We start from the raw sequence: 20,787 nt of genomic DNA on the forward strand, positions 1-20,787 counted from the left end.
AGGGTAGAGACAGAAGGAATAACTGTGGCTGACAACAATTAATTGAATATTCCATAACAGGAGCGAGGACTTGGAATGTTGCCAACACAAAATAATAAACATCTGAGGTGACAGGCCAATTACCCTGAAATCATTACACATTGCATACATGTTCTGAAATGTCACACTGTACCCTATAAACAAGCACAGTTACTATAGTCAGATAAAAATGAACACATATTTTAAAAAATAATATCCACTGTTGATGATTTTTTTAAAAGATTTTGTTTATTTTGTTTATTTATCGGAGAGACAGAGTAACAGAGAGAAGGAGAAAGAAAGATCTTCCATCACCAGTTCACTCCTGAAATGGCTGCAACGGCTGGAGCTGGGCTGATCCAAAGCCAGGAGCCAGGAGCCTCCCCCCTGGGGTTCCCCTACACAGTCACAGGGGCCAGAGCACCTGAGCCATCCCCCACCACTTTCCCAGGCCACAGCACAGAGTCAGAGCAGAAGCGGAGCAGCCAGAACCCGAACCAACACCGATATGGGATGTTGCGCAGGCATAGACTTTAACCCACTATGCCACAGCGCTAACCACTTGAAGATCTTCTTTTAAACTTTGGAACTTAAAGCAAAACTGCAAGATCACATGTGAAAATGCTACTGAATATATATTTTGTTTTAAAAAGCTGAGATCCAGAAAGTTAATGTCTTCTTTTTCTTTTTTTTTTTTAACAGGCAGAATTAGTGAGAGAGAGAGAGACAGAGAGAAAGGTCTTCCTTTCCGTTGGTTCACCCCCCAAATGGCCGGGACACGCTGCGCCGATCCAAAGCCAGGAGCCAGGTGCTTCCTCCTGGTCTCCCATGCAGGTGCAGGGTCCAAGCACTTGGGCCATCCTCCATGCCTTCCTGGGCCACAGCAGAGAGCTGGATTGGAAGAGGAGCAACCGGGACAGAATCCGGCGCCCCAACCGGAACTAGAACTCGTGGTGCCGGCGCCACAGGCAGAGGATTAGCCAAGTGAGCCACAGCGCCGGCCCGAAAGTTAATGTCTTACTCTATGTAATCCAGCCAGTTAATTAATTCTAGATGCTAGATCTTAATTAATTTGTCTTCTACTGGCCATCAATCCTGCAGTCAGATCTGCTTTTGATTCCTGTCATGGTGTAGATATGATTTGAATATCTCTCCTAAGGGTTCATATGCTGGAAGTCTGGTCCACAGAGTGGCAATTTTGAAAGGTGATAGAATCTTTAAGAGGTGGCGCCTAGGGTGGGCATTTGGTGCAGCAGTACTGGAGTACCTGGTTCAAAACCAACTCCTCTGCTTCTCACCCCGCTTCCTGCTAATACACAGCCCAGGAGGCAGCAGGTGATGGGTCAAGTGGTTGAGTCCCTGCCACCCATGTGGTAGACACAGACTGAGTTTCAGGCTCCCGGCTTCAGGTTGGCCCAGTCCCAGCCATTGTGGGGCTTCCAGTAGATCCCTCTCCATTCACCTCTTTGCCTTTCAAAAGAAAAGAAATAAAGTACAAGGTAGAAACAACCGCAAAAACTTTACAAAAAAAGAAAAAAGAAAGAGCTAGAGTTAACAGGAGATGACTGAGTCACTGGGGGCATGGCCCTGGAAGGGATGAATGTGTTCTCTCAGGATCCCAGTTGGTTCCTGAGACAGAATGCTGTCATATAAAGAGTAAGACTGTCTTCTCTCCAGTCTCTGGTTTACAAGCTTGCCATATGATCTCTTCTATAAATGCTCCCACCATGTGAGGCCATCAATCATTAGGCCTCTTAGAGCCAATCAGAAGCCAGTGCCAGACTCTTGGACAGCCAGAACTGTGAGCTAAATAAATCTCTTGTCTTTATAAGTTACCTGCCCCAAGGACTTTCTTATGGCAACAAATAAGACCACTACAATGACTGACTTGGCAACTGTGTACTTTAAAAAAAAAAAAAAAAAAGATTTATTTGTTCATTTGAAAGGCAGAGTTACAGAGAGGCAGAGGCAGAAAGAAAGACAGAGTGAGGTCTTCCATCTGGTGATTCACTCCCCAGATGGCTGCAAAGGCCGGAGCTGGGCCAATCCAAAGCCAGGCGCTTCTTCCAGGTCTCCCAGGCAGGTGCAGGGGCCCAAGGACTTGGGCCATCTTCTATTGCTTTCCCAGGCCATAGCAGAGAGCTGGATCAGAAGTGGAGCAGCCAGGTCTCGAACCTGCTCCCATAGGGGATGCTAGCACCACCAGTGGTGGCTTAACCTGCTATGCCACAGCACTGGTCCCTCAAATAAACAAATCTTAAAAAACAAACAAACAAAAGACCACTATGCAACAACACTTCAAGCCCACCAGAATGGTTAAAATTAAAAAGATGATGGGGCCGGCACTGTGGCACAGAAGGTTAAGCCTCCATCTGCAACACTAGCATCCCTTGTGGGTGTTTGTTTAAGTCCTGGCTGTCCCATTTCCAATACAGCTCCCTGCTAATATGCCTGAGAAAACAGTGCAAAATCACCCAAGTGTTTGGGCCCCTACACCCACGTGGGAGACCTGGAAGAAGCTCCTGGCTCCTTGCTTTGGCCTGGCCCAGTCCCAGTCATTTCTTCCATTTGGTGAGTGAAGGAGCAGATGGAAGATCTCTCTATCAAAAAAATAAATCTTAAATAAAAAAAAAAATTGAGTATAATGCTTAACTTGTACAAAGTATTAATAGATTTTATAAGAGAATGCTACAGATGGTAATGATAATTTAAATTAAAAACTGTATTATCTGATATAATTTTCACTAAAATGTTATATGAACATATAAACCTAAATATCTTCCTTTTAATGCCAACATTCAGTTAAAATCCAGATACTCTAATCATAAACTTACCCATTTCTTGCCCTGTTATTTGTGACATTGTGATTTATTTTTTTCAAATAATCACTTATTTATTTTATTTGAAAGTTAGAAACAAAGAGAGATCTTCCATCTGCTGTTTGCTTCCCAATTGCCCACAACAGCCAGGAATGGGCAAGGCCAAAGCTGCGAGCCAGGAAATTAATGCAGGTCTCTCACATGGATGGCAAGGGCCCAAATTCTTGAGCCATGACATCTGCCTACCCAGGTGTGCATCAGACGGAAACCAGAATAGGTAACTGTAATGCAAATCCAGGCATTCTGATAGGGTGCCGATATCTTAACCATTGTTTCAGACACCAGCCAGTCATAATGTGATTTAAAACAAGCAACACGTATTTGGTCTTATCCCTGCACAAAACTCTTTAAACCCTTGGAATTTCTGAAGTGACAGTGTCTAGTCCCATGCTAATGAGATGCCCCGTGACTGGGGGCTCCTGGATAGCCTCAGAAAGGCTGCTGTTTATCAAGGGAACCAACTCTGGGGTTACAAAATAGTAAAACTCAACCTCACATTTCAAGGTGGGGGACAGGGTGGGGGATAAAGGGTAAGTTGATCACCACTGCCAATGATTTTATCAATCTTTCCCATAAAAACCTAAAAGGACAGGCTTCAGACAGCCCCCAGGCTAGTGAACACATGGAGGCAGCAAGAGGCTGGCCCAGCCTGAAAGGCTCTGCATGCTTTCCCATATACCTTGCTCCATGTAGCTCTTCTACCTAGCTCTTCCGGAGTTGTGCTCTTTTATAATAAATGAATGATTGGAAGTGAAATGCTGTCCTAGGAACAGGTGTTTGGCCTAGCAATTAAGATTCCATTTCAGACACCTGCATCCCACATCAGAGTGCCTGGGTTCAACTCCCAGCTCCAGCTCCCAATTCCAGCTTCCCACCAATGGAGATCCTAGGAGGCAGTGGTGATGGCTTTAATATTGGGTCCCTGTCACTGACATGAGAGACCACGATTAGGTTCCCAGCTCTCAGCTCTGGCCCCAGCCCTGGCTGGCCATTGCATACATTTTGAGAATGAACCAGCAGATGGGATCTCTCTCTCTCTCTCTCTCTCTCTGCCTCTCAAATAAATTAATAAAAATTAAAAAGAAACAAAACAAAAACATTGTCCCAAGTTAACTGCTTTTGCAAATGATCAAATCTGAAAAGGGGGTAGTGGGAACCTCCAACTTACAGCAGAGTTGAACCGAATTATGGGTAACTTGGGAGCCTACCGCTTGTAAATAGCATCTGAAGTGGGAGGCAATCTAGGGAGACTGAACCCTTAACTTGTGGAGGGGTCTACAGTCTAACTTCAGTCAATGTTCTACTGAATTTTAGGCCACCTAGCTAGTACTGGAAAACTGGTAGGCATGGGGGGGGGGATCCAGATTTCTGGTATCAGGGTGAAGTTTTAAGTATTGTGAGTATATAAGGAAAAACATCTTTCTCTAATACTATTCTTTTTTTTTTTTTTTTTTTTTTTTTTTGACAGGCAGAGTGGACAGTGAGTGAGAGAGAGAGAAAGGTCTTCCTTTGCCGTTGGTTTACCCTCCAATGGCCGCCGTGGCCAGCGTGCTGCAGCCGGCGCACCGCGCTGATCCGAAGGCAGGAGCCAGGTACTTCTCCTGGTCTCCCATGGGGTGCAGGGCCCAAGCACTTGGGCCATCCTCCACTGCACTCCCTGGCCACAGCAGAGAGCTGGCCTGGAAGAGGGGCAACTGGGACAGAATCCGGCGCCCCGACCGGGACTAGAACCCAGTGTGCCGGCGCCACAAGGCGAAGGATTAGCCTAGTGAGCCGCAGCGCTGGCCACTATTCATTTTTATATTATTAGAGAGAGAGAGAGAGAAATAGCAAACCTATGCACTTTTGCTCTTCCAAATGCCTTCAAAAGCAGAGGCTGGGCTACATACAGCCAGAGCTGTATGTAATCCAGGTCACCTACATTAGTGGCAGGTGCCTAATCCCTTAAACTATATCACCTGCTATCTCCCAGGCACTGCAATGGCAGGAAGCTGGAACAGGGCATCCAAGCACTATGTCATGGGATGTGGGCATCTTAACTAATGTCTTAATCCCTATTCTTATCCAAGAAATAGACACTTTTTATTCTCTTCTAATATAAACACTATTTCAAATCCATAGATTAAAAGCATTGTGAAACAGCAAGTTAAGCCACCACTCAGAACACTTACATCCCATATTGGAGGGTCTGGTGAAAGTTCCAGCTAGTCTGCTTCAGATCCAGCTTACTGCTAATGTGTCTGGGAAGGTAGCGGATGATAAGTCAGGTATTTGGGTCCCTGCCACCCACATGGGAGACCTGGATGGAGTTCTGGGCTCCCAGCTTTAGCCTGGCAAAGCCATGGCTGTTGCAGGCATCTGGGGAGTGAACCAGTGGAAGGAACTTCTCTCTCAAGCTCTCTCTCTCTGTCACTCTGCCTTACAAATTAATTTTTAAAAAAAGAAATAAATCCATGGAATCACTTTTCCATTTCTATAAAAGCTTATATTCTGAGTCAAAAATTATCTAGACCAACAAGAGAAAAAAACAAATTCAACTATGAGCAAAGTATTTAAATAGATTTTTCTCCAAAGATATAAAAATGGCTAAAAAGCACATGAAAAGGTGTTCAATACTGTCAGTCCAATCAAAACCACAGAGTTACTATTCACACCATTAAGATGTCTATTAGCAAAAACACAGAAAGTAACTAGTGTTGGAAAAAACTTGGAGAAATTAAAACACTTGTACACTGTTGGTAGGAAGGTACAACAGTGCAATCGTTGAGGAAAATAGTTTGGTACTCCGTTTGAAAGCTGAAAATAGAATTACCATATAACCTAGCAATTTCTTTCCCAGGCATATACCCAAAATAACTGCAGGCAGAGACTCAAACAGGTATCTGTATATCAATGTTCATAGCAGCATTACTCGTAACAGCCAAAAAATGGAAACAGCCCAAGTATTCATCAACAGAAAAATGGATAAACAAAATGTGGCATTTACATAGAGGAGGATATTACACAACCTTAAAAAGGGAAGGAAGCTGAGGCTTATGCTACAACATGAATGAACCCTGAAAGGATTTTGTAAAATAAACCAGATATTAAAGGAAGAGTGCTGTTGAGTCCACTTACAGGAGATACCTAAAGTAATCCAATTCATAGAGACAGAACGAATAGCAGTCACCAAGGGCTGGGAGGAGGGGGGTAACAGAGGGTACTAATATATAGAGTTTCTGTTTGGAATAATAACAAAGTCTGAACGTGGATAAAGGCAATTAATGCACAACACAGTGAATGTACTTAATGCCAGTGAATTATACACTTAAAAGTGGTTAAAATGGTTACTGCAATTAAAAAAAAAGAGAGAGATAAAAAACGGTCTGGTCCAAAAAGCTTATTATGAGGAATATGGTACTGAGGTCATCATTTATCTGAGATTTAAAATTTTAAGAGAACAGAAATTGTTACAGTAGTATAATTAAGAAAAATTTAATGAAAGAGCAGTTTACAAAGAGTTAATAACCACCACAAAAAGATAGTAAAGGACCCTGGACAAAAGAACAGTAGGGGTGGGAGGGTCTCTGTGGTGGATTAAGCCCCTGCCTGCAATGCCTGCATCCCATATAGGTGCAGGTTCCCTTAGGTTCAGTCCTGGCTTCCGAATCAGCTCCCTGCTAATGTGCCTGAGAAGGCAGAGGAAGATGAACAAGTGCTTGGACCCCTATACCCAGGTGGGAAACCAAGAATAAGCTCTTGGCTCCTGGCTTTGGCCTGGCCCAACCCTGGCTGTTATGGCCATTTGGGGAGTGAACCAGCAGATGGAAGATATCTATCTCTCTCTCTCTCTCTCTCTCTCTCTCTCTCTCTCTCTCTGTGTCTTTCCCTCTCTCTCTGTAACTCAAATAAATAAAATAAATCTTAAAACAAAACAAAACAGTGGGAAACCACTATGCTTTAATGGGCTTAGAAGGTAGTTACCAGGGGGCTGGCGCTGTGGTGTAGAGGGTTAAGCCTCAGCCTACAGCAATGCCATCCCACTTCCTGATCATACGAAGAATTGTAATACATGTCTTTTTTCAGGAACAGGAAAATTTCCTGTTGCCACAAAAAAGTAGAGAAGTCACTAGGTTAAAAAGACAATGATTTTCTTGTTGCGTAAAAAAAAAAGAGAAAAAAAACTTCAAAAGTTTTTTTAACAATTTATATTTTTGAAAGGCAAAGCAACAGAGCCAGAGAGAGAGAGAGAGAGAGAGAGAACTGGTTCACTCCCTAAATGCCTGCAACAGCTAGGGCTGAGCCAGGCAAAAGCCAGCACAGGTGGCAGAGATCCAAGCACTTGAGCCAGCATCTGTTGCTTCCCAGGATGTGCAAAAGCAGGAAGCTGGTGGGGAAGCAAATGGAACGTGAATCAGGAAGCCCAAGCAGCAGCCTGAACTATCACAACAAAACCTGCCTTGGAATCTCAGACTTCTTTTTTAAATGCTGTCCTTTTTTTTTTTTTTTTTTTTTTTAAGTTTACTTATTCATTTGAAAGGTGGAGTGAGACACAGAGACAGCACAACTTTACCTGCTGCTTCACTCCCCAAACGCTCTCAACAACTGGGGCTGGGATAGGCGGAAGGCAGGACCCTGGAACTCAATGTGGGTCTCCCACACTGGCAGCAAGGACCAAAGTACTTGAGTACTGCTGACTTCCAGATGCCTCTAAGGAAGGTGGGTTAGAAGGTAGAGGTGCAACTCCATCCCAGGCACTCTGATACGGGATGCAAGCATCCCAAGTGTTGGCTTAACCTAATGCGACATAAGGCTCACATTGTGATATACAGGGGTAGAGTGGGGAGGGGAAACAAAATACTAGATTATTGGAGTTGAAAGAGATCTTAGGGGCATCGGTGCCATGGCTCACTTGGTTAATCCTCTGCCTGCAGCACTGGCATCCCATATGGGCACCGGGTTCTAGTTCCGGATGCTCCTCTTCCAGTCCAGCTCTCTGCTATGGCTGGACTGGGAAGGCAGTGGAGGATGGCCCAATTCCTTGGGCCCCTGCACCTGCATGGGAGACCAGGAGGAAGCACCTGGCTCCTGGCTTCAGATCAGCATAGTTCCGGCTGTAGTGGCCATTTGGGGGGTGAACCAACAGAAGGAAGACCTTTCTCTCTGTCTCTCTCTCTCACTGTCTAACTCTATCTGTCAAGTAAATATATATATATATATAAAAGAGAGATCTTAGGGGGCCAGCTCTGTGGTTCAATGGGTTGCGTTGCTGCCTGAAATGCCAGCATCCCATATGGGCACCAGTTCAAGTCCTAGCTGCTCTACTTCCAATCCAGTTCCCTGCTGATGTGCCTGGGATAGCAGTGGAGGATGGCCCAAGTGCCTGGGCTTCTGCACCCATGTGGGAGACCTAGAAGAAACTCCTGGCTTCAGCCTGGCCCTGACCTGGCCGTTGTGGTCATTTGGGGAGTAAACCAGCAGATGGAAGATCTCTCTCTGTCCCTTTTTCTCTCTCTGTAACTCAGCCTTTCAAATAAATAAATAAATCAAAGATGTCGATGTCCCAATCCTCTTTAAGTATCAAATTAAATGACAAGCTTATAAAAAAAGAGAGAGAGAAGGATATCTTAGGAATTTTCAATTAACCTAAGAAGAAATGGGACAGATAAGATACTTTAAGCAATTTCATCAAGATCACAAAGCTAGTAAGCACCAATGTTGAAAACAGAAACTACATCTAAGAACTCAGGGTCTAATTTTCTTTTTTTTAAAGTTTATTTTATTTATTTGTAAGGCAGAGTTACAGAGGCGGTGGAGGAGAGACGAAGAGAGAGAGGGAGAGAGCTTCCATCTGCTGGTTCACTCTCCAGATGGTCCCAATGGCCAGGGCTGGGTCAGGTTGAAGGCTGAAGGCAGGAGCCAGGAGCTTCTTCCAGGTGTTCCACATGCGTGGTAGGGGCCCACACACTTAGGCCATCTCCTGCTGCTCTTCCCAGGCCATTATCAGGGAGTTAGTTCAGAAGTAGAACAGCTAGGACTGAAATGTACCCACATGGGATGCCAGCGACATAGTGGGCAGCAGCTTAACCTGGTATACCACAATGCCCTCTCCCCCACCTTTGTTTTTCTGTTCTAATTATTTTCTTCTTATCATACTATGCTACAGAAATAAATATGAGTATGCTTAATATCAGGAAAATGAACCAGTAAATAGGCTTAAACAAATTAACTAGAGCCCAGACTGAACGTTAGAATGTTTAATTTCTTGTTGTGAAATCCTAAATTTTCCACAATACAGAGATTCTGCCATCTACCTTCTTAACAACAACCACAAAGACACTTTATAAATCTTAATGTAGTACATACAGTGCTTAGGAGTTGACTAGAGACTTTAATGTGAGTCTAAAGAAAATATGCAGTCAAGAAAGAAATTATTAATGAGTTAGGAGCCATTTTCCTATAGAGCATGAAATTAAAACCTTGAGGCGGAAAGAGTATGGGAGTCATGCCAAAGCTGTGAGAGCTGAATTTCTCCTTCAGATGCTAGAGTGTATGTGAAGAAAGCATCCTCCACTGGTCGAGAAAACACAAAAATCTCTTCTTAAAATGAATGCTAACTACATACAAAGAGTTTTTAAAAATTAAAAATTCAGTACACATAAGACAAAATCCATAAAATTAATAACAAAGAAAAGAACCTATACGTATTAGGGAATAAAGGAAATTACATATAAAAATAAAACCAAATACTAAAAATGGACTCTTTTGGAAATGAGTTTAACATCAAGCCTTTGTAACTTACTCTAAAACCTTTAAACATGTCCAAACTTCAAATAATCCTATTATGGAGTCCGTGTTGTAGTGTGGACACTTATGACACTGCCTGCAATGCTGGCATCCCATGTGAATGTCAGTTTGAGTTGCCCTTACTCTACTTCTGATCCAGCCCACTGCTAATGCATCTAGGAAAGCAGCAGATGACTCAAGTACTTTGGCCCCTTCCACCTACATAGGAGACCCAAATGACACTCCTGGTTCCTGGCTTCACCCTGGTCTCAACCAGGTGGTTGCAACCATTTGGGGAGCAAACCAGCAGATAGAAGCTCTCTCTGCCTTTCTTTCTCTCTATAATTCTGCTTTTCAAATAAATAAATCTTTTAAAAAATCATTAAAAAACCATACTTGCATTACCTAGATTGAGGAATTAACATTTTGCTAGATCTGATTCATCTATCAATACTTTTTTTTTTTAAGGTTTTATTTTTTTATGTGAGAGGTAGAGTTACAGACAGTGAGAGGGAGAGACAGAGAGAAAGGTCTTCCATCTGCTGGTTCACTCCCCAAATGGCCACAACAGCCAGAGCTGTGCCGATCTGAAGCCAGGAGCCAGATGCTTCTTCCTGGTCTCCCATCTGGGTGCAGGGGCCCAAGGACTTGGGCCATCTTCTACTGCTTCCCCAGGCCACAGCAGAGAACTGGATAGGAAGAGGTGAAGCCGGGACTAGAAATGGTACCCACACGGGATGCCGGCGCTGCAGGCGAAGGATTAACATACTGCACCACTGTGCCGGCCCCCATCTATTAATACATTTAACAAATGACTTTTTATGCTGAATAATTTTAACTTAAGTTACCAATATTATAATACTTTAATCCAAAATATTTTTATATTTTCCCATATAACCACAATACCATTATCAAACATAATCAAGTTAACAAAAACTTCCCAATTTTTTTTTTTTTTGACAGAGTTAGACAGTGAGAGAGAGACAGAGAGAAATGTCTTTCTTCCATTGGTTCACCCACCAAATGGCCAATATGGCTGGAACTACACCAATCTGAAGCCAGGAGCCAGGTGCTTCTTCCTGGTCTCCCATGTGGGTGCAGGGGCCCAAGCACTTGGGTCATCCTCCACTGCCATCTGGGCCACAGCAGAGAGATGGACTGGAAGAGGAACTACCGGGACTAGAGCCCGGTGCCCATATGGGATGCCAGTGCTGCAGGCAGAGGATTAACCAAGTGAGCCACGGCGCCAGACCCTCAATTTTCTTAATACCAGTAGGTATTCAAATATCCCCAAAATTTATAGCAATTTTTCTAACCAGAATCCAAACAGTAAACATCATCATCTTTGGCTTTGCTCTCTAGTTTCTCTTAATCCACCCTAGTTTCTCTCTTCCAATGTAAAAAATATTTAACTTCCTAATGCTAGATCATTTATTTGTCATTCACTTCTCACAGTTATCCAATTCTACTTGCCTTTTCTGTCTTTTTCAAATAACATTTTAAACTATTATCTCTTCTTCCTACTGGTATCCAATAAAACCAGCTCTCAAGCATTACTTGTTCTGAGTATTACCTGGACTTATTCCTCAAAATAACAACAAAACCATTTTTATCACTTCTGTCTAATACCCAAAGTCACCATCAACTCTGATTTGAACTTCCCAGATGCTCAACACATAGCTTCCCTTGGACAGTGAAGAAACGTGCTATCTTATCATTTAACATTAAATTACACTGAGGTCACAGTTCATACGATTCCCTCAAGACATTCTACCAGCCTTATGGATAACATACTTGGATTGGGCAGTCTTCAAACACTTGTAACCTTCACTAACTAAGCAGTTCAACAATGTTCCAGTTTCTTTATAGAGGTAACACGGTATCAAAATATCATAAAATCAAGATAAACTGAAGAATAATCTAGTTAACTTATTAGATACCTATATATTTTAAACTTCCTGGGGCTAAACATTCTGAAATTGGAAAAACAATTTCAGGAATTGTTTTCATTACTATTATTTAAAATCATATTTAATGAGAGCCTAAACATCCCAGGCACTTGGCATACATAATTAATTCAAGCCTCACAGGATCCCCAAGAGATTAGTTATTATCATTTCCATTTTGCATATGGAATAAACTCAAGTTGGGAAAGATTAAATAACTTGCTCAAAATTGGGTATAGAAGGAACATTCCTCAATACAATTAAGGTAATATATGACAAACCCACAGCTAGCATCATACTGAATAGTAGAAAGCTGGAAGAATTTCCACTAAGATCCAGAAACAGACAAGGATGCCTACTTTCACCACCACTATTCAATATAGTTCTGGAAGTTTTAGCCAGAGCCATTAGGCAAGAAAAAGGAATCAAAGGGTTTACAAATTGGAAAAGAGGAAGTCAAATTATCCCTGTTTGCAGATGACAAGATCTTGTATATAGGGGAACCAAAAGACTCCATCCACTAAGAGACTTTTGGAATTCCTAAGAGAGTCTAGTAAAGTTGCAGAACATAAACCCTACACACAAAAACTAACAGCCTTTACAAACACACACAATGCCATGGCTGGGAAAGAACTTGTAAGATCAGTATCATTCACAATAACTACAAAAAAATTTAAATACTTTGGAATAAACTTAACCAAAGATGTAAAAGGTCTCTACAATGAAAATTATAAAACACTAAAGAAGTAGAAAATGACACACAAAAAGATGGAAAAATCTTCCATGTCTATGGATTGAAAGAATTAATATCACAATATCCCTACTAAAGCAATTTACAGATTCAATGTGATCCCAATCAAAATACCCAGGACATTCTTCTCAGATCCACAAAAAACAATGCTAAAATTCATATGGAAACATAAGAGACCCAAAATAGCTAAAGCAATCTTAAGCAACAAAAACAAAGCCCAAGGCATCACAATACCAGATTTCAAGACATACTACAAGGCATTTACAATCAAAACAGCCTGGTACTGGCACAAAAATAGACATGTAGACCCAGGGAACAGAACAGAAATCCCAGAAGTTAATTTATGCAACTACAACCAACTAATCTTCAAAATACAAATTAAAATCAATCCCTGAAGAAAGGACAATCTCCTCAACAAATGGTATTGGGAAAATCAGATCCACACATGTGGAAGTATGAAATAAGACCCTTACCTTACAGCTTATACAAAAAAATCAACTCACAGGGGCCGGCACTGTGGCGTAGCAGGTAAAGCCGCCACCTACAGTGTCGGCATCCCATAGTCAAGAACTGGCTGCTCCACTTCCAATCCAGCTCTCTGCTATGGCCTGGGAAAGCAGTAGAAGATGGCCCAAGTCCTTGGGCTCCTGCACCTGTGTGGGAGACCTGGAAGAAGCTCCTGGTTTTAGATTGGCGCAGCTCCGGTCGTTGCGGCCATCTGGGGGAGTGAACCAGCAAATGGAAGATCTCTCTCTCTCTCTCTCTCTCTGCCTCTCTGTAACTCTGCCTTTCAAATAAATAAATAAATCTTTACAAAAATCAACTCACAATGTATCAAGGATCTAAATCTATGACATGATACCATTTCCGGGGGAACATTGGGAAAACTCTACAAGATATTGGCATAGGCAAAGACTTCTTGGAAAAGGCCCCAGAAGCATAGGCAATAAAAGCAAAAATAGACAAATGGGATTACAGCAAGCTAAGAAGCTTCTGCATTGCAAAGAAAACACTCAACAAAGTGAAGAGGCAAGCCACAGATTGGGAGAAAATTTTTTTTATTTTTTTATTTTTTGACAGGCAGAGTGGACAGTGAGAGAGAGAGACAGAGAGAAAGGTCTTCCTTTGCCGTTGGTTCACCCTCCAATGGCCGCCGCAGCCGGCACGCTGCGGCCGGCGCACCGCGCTGATCCGATGGCAGGAGCCAGGAGCCAGGTGCTTTTCCTGGTCTCCCATGGGGTGCAGGGCCCAAGCACCTGGGCCATCCTCCACTGCACTCCCTGGCCACAGCAGAGGGCTGGCCTGGAAGAGGGGCAACCGGGACAGAATCCGGCGCCCCGACTGGGACTAGAACCTGGTGTGCCGGCGCCGCTAGGCGGAGGATTAGCCTAGTGAGCTGCGGCGCCGGCCTGGGAGAAAATATTTGCAAACTATGCAACTGATAAAGGATTAATATCCAAGATCTAAGAAGAACTCAAGAAACTCAAACACTACAAAACAAACCAGTTAAGAAGTGGGACAGCATTGTGGTGTAACAGGTTTAGCAGCTGCCTGCAGTACTGGCATCCCAAAGGGGTGCTGGTTCAAGTTCTGGCTACCCCACTTCCAATCTAGCTCGCTGTTAATGCACCTGGGAAAGCAGCAGATAATGGTCCAGTGCTTGGGCCCCTGCTACCCATGCAGGAGACCAGGAAGAAGCTCCTGGTTCCTGGCTTTGGCCCGGTCCAGTCTTGGCCACTGTGGCCATTTGGGGAGCGAACCTTCAAATGAATGGCTTCTCTCTCTCTCTCTCTCTCTCTCTATCCCTGGCTCTCTCTGTATGTAACTCTGCCTTTTCAAATAAATAATATATTTTTTTTTAAAAGAAAAGACAAACTGGCAAAGAACATAAGCAGGCATTTTTCAAAGGATGAAATACAAATGACCAACAGACACATGAAAAAAATGCTCAGGATCACTAGCCATCAGGGAAATCAAATAAAAACCAGAAAAAGGTTTCACCTTGCCCCTGTTAAAATGGCTATCACTGTGGCACAATGGTTAAAGCCACTGCCTGCAGTGCCACCGTCCCATATGGGCACTGGTTTAAGTCCCAGCTGCTCTACTTCTGATCCAGCTCTCTGCTGTAGCCTGGGAAAGTAGTAGAAGATGGCTCAAGTCCTTGGGCCCCTGCACCCATGTTTGAGACCCAGAAGAAGTTCCTGGCTCCTGGCTTCAGATGAGCCAAGCTCCAGCCATTGCGGTCATTTGGGGAGTGAACCAGCAGATGGAAGACCTCTCTCTCTCTCTCTCTCTCTGTCTCTACCTTTCAAATAAATAAAAAATCTTTAAAAACAAACAAAAAAGGCCATCATCCAAGAATAAAAAAATAATAAATGCTAGGAAGGAGTTAGGGAAAAAGATATTCTAATACACTGTTGGTAGGAATGTAAATTAGTATGACCATTATGGAAGATAGTAGGAAAATTCCTCAGAAATGTATAAATCGATCTACAATATGACACAGTCATCTCACTCCTGGCAATTTACCCAAATGAAATCAAATCAGCATATGAAAGTTATTTGTACTCCAATGTTCACAATACTTAAGATATAGAATCAATCCAGATGTCCATCAACAGATGACTGGAAAAAGAAAATGTGGTATATACACACTATGGAATACTACTCAGCCATAAAAAGAATGAAATCTTGTCTTTTGCAAAAAATAATATGGATGCAACTGAAAACCATTAGGCTTAGTGAAATAAGTCCCAAAAAAGACAAATATCATGTTTACTTTGATATATGCAATTAATATAAAATGAAAAAAAATGTATAGGAATGAAGTGGACATCTTGTGATTTGATTTTCTTGTTTATACTTGCTTCACTTTGTTAATACTCAGTGGAACTGTGGTCTTTATACTTTTCAGTGTTGATTATTATTTAGTGCTGCATTCAGACTGTGACTACAGAGTAGATTGAAATTATGTTTTTTTAAAAACTAAAGAAAAAAATGAAGGAAGGAAGGAGGGGGATTGAGGAAGGGAAAGTGGAAGGGAGTGAAGCATGGTTATCTTCTTAGAATCGTACCTACGAAATACATGGAATCTTTTAAAATTAATAAAAATTTTAAAAATAAATAATTTGTTCAATGTTAAGAAATGATAAAGTTGGATGCTAGAACATAGATCTACTGATCTAAGCTAACACCTATGCCATCAATGTTAGTAATCAGAGTTCAAAATCCATTCAATTGAGCTATTAACTTTTTTTTTCCATTGAAAACAAGACAGTGGAGTAAACAAGTGCTTCAGTTATACTTTCTCTTAGACAGTAATGAACTGGGACAGGAGTTTAGCCTAGTGATTAAGACACGGATGTCCCAAATCAGTGTCTCAGTTCAATGCCCAGATCCAGCCCTTGATTCATAGTTTCCTACTGATGCAAACCCTTGGAGACAGTGGTGATAACACAAGTAATGGGTTCCTGCCAACCACATGGGAGACCAGGACTGATTTCCCAGCTCCCAGCATTTACTGTGGGCATTTGGGGAGCAAATCAGTAGATAAGTGCGTGTGTACTCACTCTCTCAAATAAATAAATTTAAAAATATGTACGAAATGAGCCATCAGAATAAGCCATGTAGATACAAACACCAAAAAAAAAAAAAAATACAGGCATTAAGGTTAACTACAGTTTTAAAGTTAACTCCCAGTGACAGCAATTATTGACAATTATACTGATTTGCATCTTATACAATGTTCAAAATAAAGTGGTTTGTAGACTAATAGATTTTTAAAAAAATATTTGGTAGAAAATATTTTTAAAAACATATTTGAAAGACTGATACAGAGGGAAACAGAAACAGGGAGAGATCTTCTATTTGCTGGTTCATTCTCCAAATGCCTACAACATACTGGCCAGGCCAGGACAAAGCCAGAAGCCCAGAAATCCATATGGGTCTTCCACATGGACAGCAGAGATCAAAGTACTTGGGCCATCCTTTGCTGCATTCTCAGGTGCATTAGCAATAAACTGGATCAGAAGCAAAGTAGCCAGAATTTGACATGTGTCCCACGCAGCATCTTAACCCATTGTGCCAAATACCCACCCTGTATGCTAATAGATTTCTAAGTAATAACCAGACATTCAATTGTATCAACCACATGTATCTAAATATTTAGAACATTTTTACTTACCATTTATAAATTATAATTTGTTAGTTTCACTCACAGCAATAAAAACATCAATAATCAATTTCAACAAACTAACCAAATACACAATATATTTAAGTTTATAAAACCTGAATATTCCAGAACAATGAATGGCACTATACATGCAACAATACAAATACATGCATTAAAAGAGTTTAAATTTCAAGTTTTTAAGTTAACCGATTTTTTTTTTCTTTTTGAAAGGCAGATAGATAGCATGCAACAGAGAAAGACAGAGAAGCACTGGGCTGATTCACTCCTCACATGCCTGCCAATAGTCAAAGCCAGAAGCCAGAAGTTCAATCTGGGTCTCCCACGTGGGTGGCAGAGACCCAAGTAGTTGAGACAGCATCTACTGCCTCCCAGGTTCTGCGTTAGCAGGAAGCTAGAAAGAAGCAGAGGTGGAACTCAAACCCAGGCAGTGATATGGGATATGGGCATCTCAAGTGGCATTCTTTACCACTATGCCAAATGCCTACCCCAAAAGCAAATATTTCAAAAAGGAAAAATCAACACAAAAATTATAAATACAGTTAATTTATATCTTGATAGGAAAGCAATAAAAAAACAAATGCATATAAAATCATTTTAGTAAACATCTGTTGTTTTTGTCCAGCTACCATTCTGACCTCACCAGAAAATAACATGTCAATATTCCTTTAGGAACTATCTGTCAGCTATTCATGTGGCTTGGGGCTGGCCTTGTAGTGTAGCAGGTAGAGCAGCTGTCTCCAATGCCAGCATCCCATATGGGCGCCAGTTCTGTCCTGGCTGCTGCACTTCTGATCCAGCTCCCTGCTAATGACATGGGAAAAGCAGCAAAAGATGGCCCAAGTACTTGGGTCCCTGCCACCCATGTGGGTGACCCAGATTAATCTCTTGGCTTCAGCCTGACACAACCCCGGCCTTTGTGGCCATCTAGGGGGTGACTTAGCAGATGGAAGATCTCTATTTTTCCCTCTCTCACTCTTTCAAATAAATAAATCTTTAAAAAAAAATCATGGGATTTGAAACCATATTACCTTACATCCCAACTTCAAGGTAAGGAAAAAAGCCTATGCCTGGACAACAAACCATTCCATCACTGATCGTAGGGGCTGTCTCTAGGATGGGCAAAGACCTAAAGCAAGCCAATGAGACCCGTTTACAATACATGGCTGGAACAGCAGCAAAAAGGAAGCTCTGTTTCTTCCGGGGCTGCTGAGGTTGTAGACTGTAAGCCTAGTGCTATTACTACCATCTTTCCCACGAAGTCTGATCCCAGAGTCATTACTTTGCCACACTGAATTTCAAATATGCAAAGGGAAGTAGGGGTTACCTAGTAAGAAGCAAAAAGATTTAATAGGATTTCAACTTTCCCAGGCACATCAGCAGGAAGCTGGATCAGAAGTGGAACAGCCAGGACTTGCAACAACACCCATATGGGATGCCAGTGCTGCAGGCTATGGCTTTACCAACTTTGTCACAGCACTGGCTCTGGATTTCAGCTTTCAACTTTCAATGCTATACTTGCTATAATGTTCCCATTAACAAAGATACACATATATTACTTACATAATGGGAAATACAAAACATTTACAAATACTATCCCTGTGTTTTCTTCTCAAATACATTCAGGTATCAACACCTAGCGTCCAAAAAGCATTAACAATTTTCTCATAACTTAGACAGGACTTCTGTCTAAAAATACTCACCTTTTCCTCCTGGAACAAAAGCTATTTTCACTTTTGCATGGGGATAAAAGCCATGAGTAAAACTTTGCATCCTTTGGATCTGCACCCCTTTTTAGAGTGCTTTAGATTCAAGTCCCAGCTCAGCTTCCTGCCAATGCACACCCTGTGAGGCAGCAGGTGGCGGCTTAAGTAGTTGGGCCCTGGCTGCCCACATGGGAGACCTGGACTGAGTTCTCAGATCCCAACCTCAGCCTGGGCAGGCACTTAGACAGTGAACCAGCGGATGGGAGTCTTCTCTATCTGGCTGGCTCTCTTGTCTCTCTTTCAAATAAGTAAAGAAAAACAATTTTTAAAACTGATTCTCATTTAAAAAGGGATACATTAAACAAATCTATATGGAAAACATAGTGTTCAGCAAGTACTGAAAACCTGCTCAAGAAGTAAAAGCAAGCACAAAGACTGAAAGTGGCACAACTAGGTTTTAAAAACTTTGTTAATTACTTTAGTCCTGATCTCCTTAAGCTCAGGAGACAATCAAGAATGGGAACAAAGATAGCTGGAGCCCAGGCCCAGGGTCACCTTCTCACAGACAAGCAGCAACAGGTTATAAAGTTTTTAGGAGAGGCAACACTCAGCCAGCTCACGACCTGCACCACACCAGAGAGACACCAGGCCGGTCATAGTGGCCAACACCTTTTTGTCAAGATGCTGCCATCTTATTAACTTGTCACATGGTTCTAGGAAACTTCAACTTCAACTCTATATTCAACACCAATTCTGTTTCAATCCGTCTGCAAACTCCAGATCACTTTCACATGTGACCCAAAGGGATGCTTTAATAAATGTTTATCAAAGAAGCCACCCAGAAAAGTGACAGAACATCTATCTTAAAAAGGAAGAAAATGGATCTTTCCAAGGTATCACAAGGAGGATAAAATCTTTTCCCCTCGCCCCTTAGCTGCAAATGCTTATTCTAGTTGAACTTAATACCTACAGTTTTTAGCCATCTAGAAGCGAAGGTAAGAAACTGTAAGATTACAGAGACCAGAACTTCAACAGCAGTCCGTTTTAACCTCTTCTCCCAACACTGAGAGTCAACATCACCCCGCCCATTCTCAAACCATAGTATGAGAAGTGAGACGAAAAATATGAAACAGACGAGAACGCGAAAGCGATGCAAAAGGTTACAGCCGAACAGTCCAAGAAGCCTGCACTTTGCGTTGCTCCCCTCCGTCCCCAGCGATTTCCACTTCTTTCCGATTCGGTGATTAATATTTCTTCCTATCAACATTCAACTGCAAGCTCCCCCGCCCACTTCCAGCCACATCCACAAATTCCAAGAGAGCCGGTCTGGGCTACCGGGTCTGCTGGTCGCCCGTGAGCAAAGCGACGCTGGCGGCCAGGTGACTCTACGGCTGGAAACCGGGCACTGACAAAAGTTTTCCCAGGACAGGAGAAGGGACGCGGCTAGGTGACGTGAAGGGAAGCGGAGGACCGGAGCTGGCGGGAATACATACTTCTCTCAGCAGCACCCCGAGCTGGGCGAATCGGGAAGACACCAACCCCGCCGGACCGGACAAGTTGCTGGTTTCCCGGGGCTGACAAACGGCCGGCCCCGGAGGCCAGGACCCTAAAGCTGTTTCGCCACCCTCCTCTCCGCTTCGCCCTCCCTAAAAGGCTATGCTCAACACTCACCCGTCCACGGCAGAGGGCCGGCAGCAATTCAGTCAAGGCCGCCCACCTCCGGCAACCATAGAGACGAAGAATCAGCTGGGACCAGCCTCTGCCTCCACCGCCCACCCTCACGTGACTCTCCCAGTCGCTGGGCCTGTCGGGACCGAGGCAAACTGCGTGTGGGAGGGGCACGCAGAAAAAGGAGCGGGAAGGGGCGGGGGAAGCAACTCGCCCCGCCCCGGCCTCGGGCCCCGCCCCGGCCTCGGGCCCCGCCCCCTCGCTGTGTAGGCGGGAAGGCGGGCTCTCAGAAGTCTTGCGGGGTTTCCTCTCCACAGGCAGCCTAGGAGTCAGTTAAGAAATGTCATTCTGTCTGTTGCCACCTGTTAGGTATTTGTTTTCCTGTTGGCTAGTGAAAAGAAAACTGGACCACAGTGAGTTGGGAATGATTTCTTTGGAACTGCATTTTTAGGTTTAAGTTCCCAGTGAAATTTCCTTGTTTTCTAGCCTTGAAGCTTTTTTTAGATCTAGAAACCTCTTCACTGCTCTCTCTCTTTTTGAGTGTTTATTTTGAATCTAATATTATTGTACAGTTTAGTCCACGAGCTACTAAAATCGCCCACCCCCCGGGGGAAAAAAATGTCTCTAGCTGAAGTTAAGGATAGGGAAAGCAGCATATAGTTAGGTCTTGGGGTTTTTCCTTATTTTTTTATTTTTTATTTTTTTTTAGATTTACTTTATTTATTTGAAAGACAGAGTCACAGAGAGAGGTAGAGACAGAGAGGTCTTCCATCTGCTGGTTCACTCCCCAGATGGCTGCAATGGCCAGAGCTGTGCTGATCCGAAGCCAGGAGCCAGGAGCTTCTTCCGGGTCTCCCACGCGGGT

General features: G+C 42.9%; 1 protein-coding gene across 18 annotated transcripts in view; it reads right to left on the reverse strand.

The window, feature by feature from the left end:
• The window catches only part of MICU1 (mitochondrial calcium uptake 1), a 230,157-nt gene extending 210,112 nt beyond the window's left edge, over positions 1 to 20,045 (reverse strand). For 14 of the 18 annotated variants that reach the window (XM_070057806.2, XM_089313420.1, XM_002718431.6 and 11 more), the window contains exon 1: positions 19,926 to 20,045. The gene's annotated coding sequence lies outside the window, so the exon portion shown is untranslated. Of the gene's footprint in view, positions 1 to 19,747 lie in introns of all 18 variants that reach the window. The other 4 variants (XM_070057805.2, XM_089313412.1, XM_089313418.1 and 1 more) reach the window with 2 other exon arrangements.
• Positions 20,046 to 20,787: the final 742 nt, after the last annotated feature.

This window comes from Oryctolagus cuniculus, chromosome 15, assembly GCF_051225735.1.
Source record: "Oryctolagus cuniculus isolate XC-2025 breed Fujian yellow rabbit chromosome 15, ASM5122573v1, whole genome shotgun sequence".
Lineage (NCBI taxonomy): Eukaryota > Metazoa > Chordata > Mammalia > Lagomorpha > Leporidae > Oryctolagus > Oryctolagus cuniculus.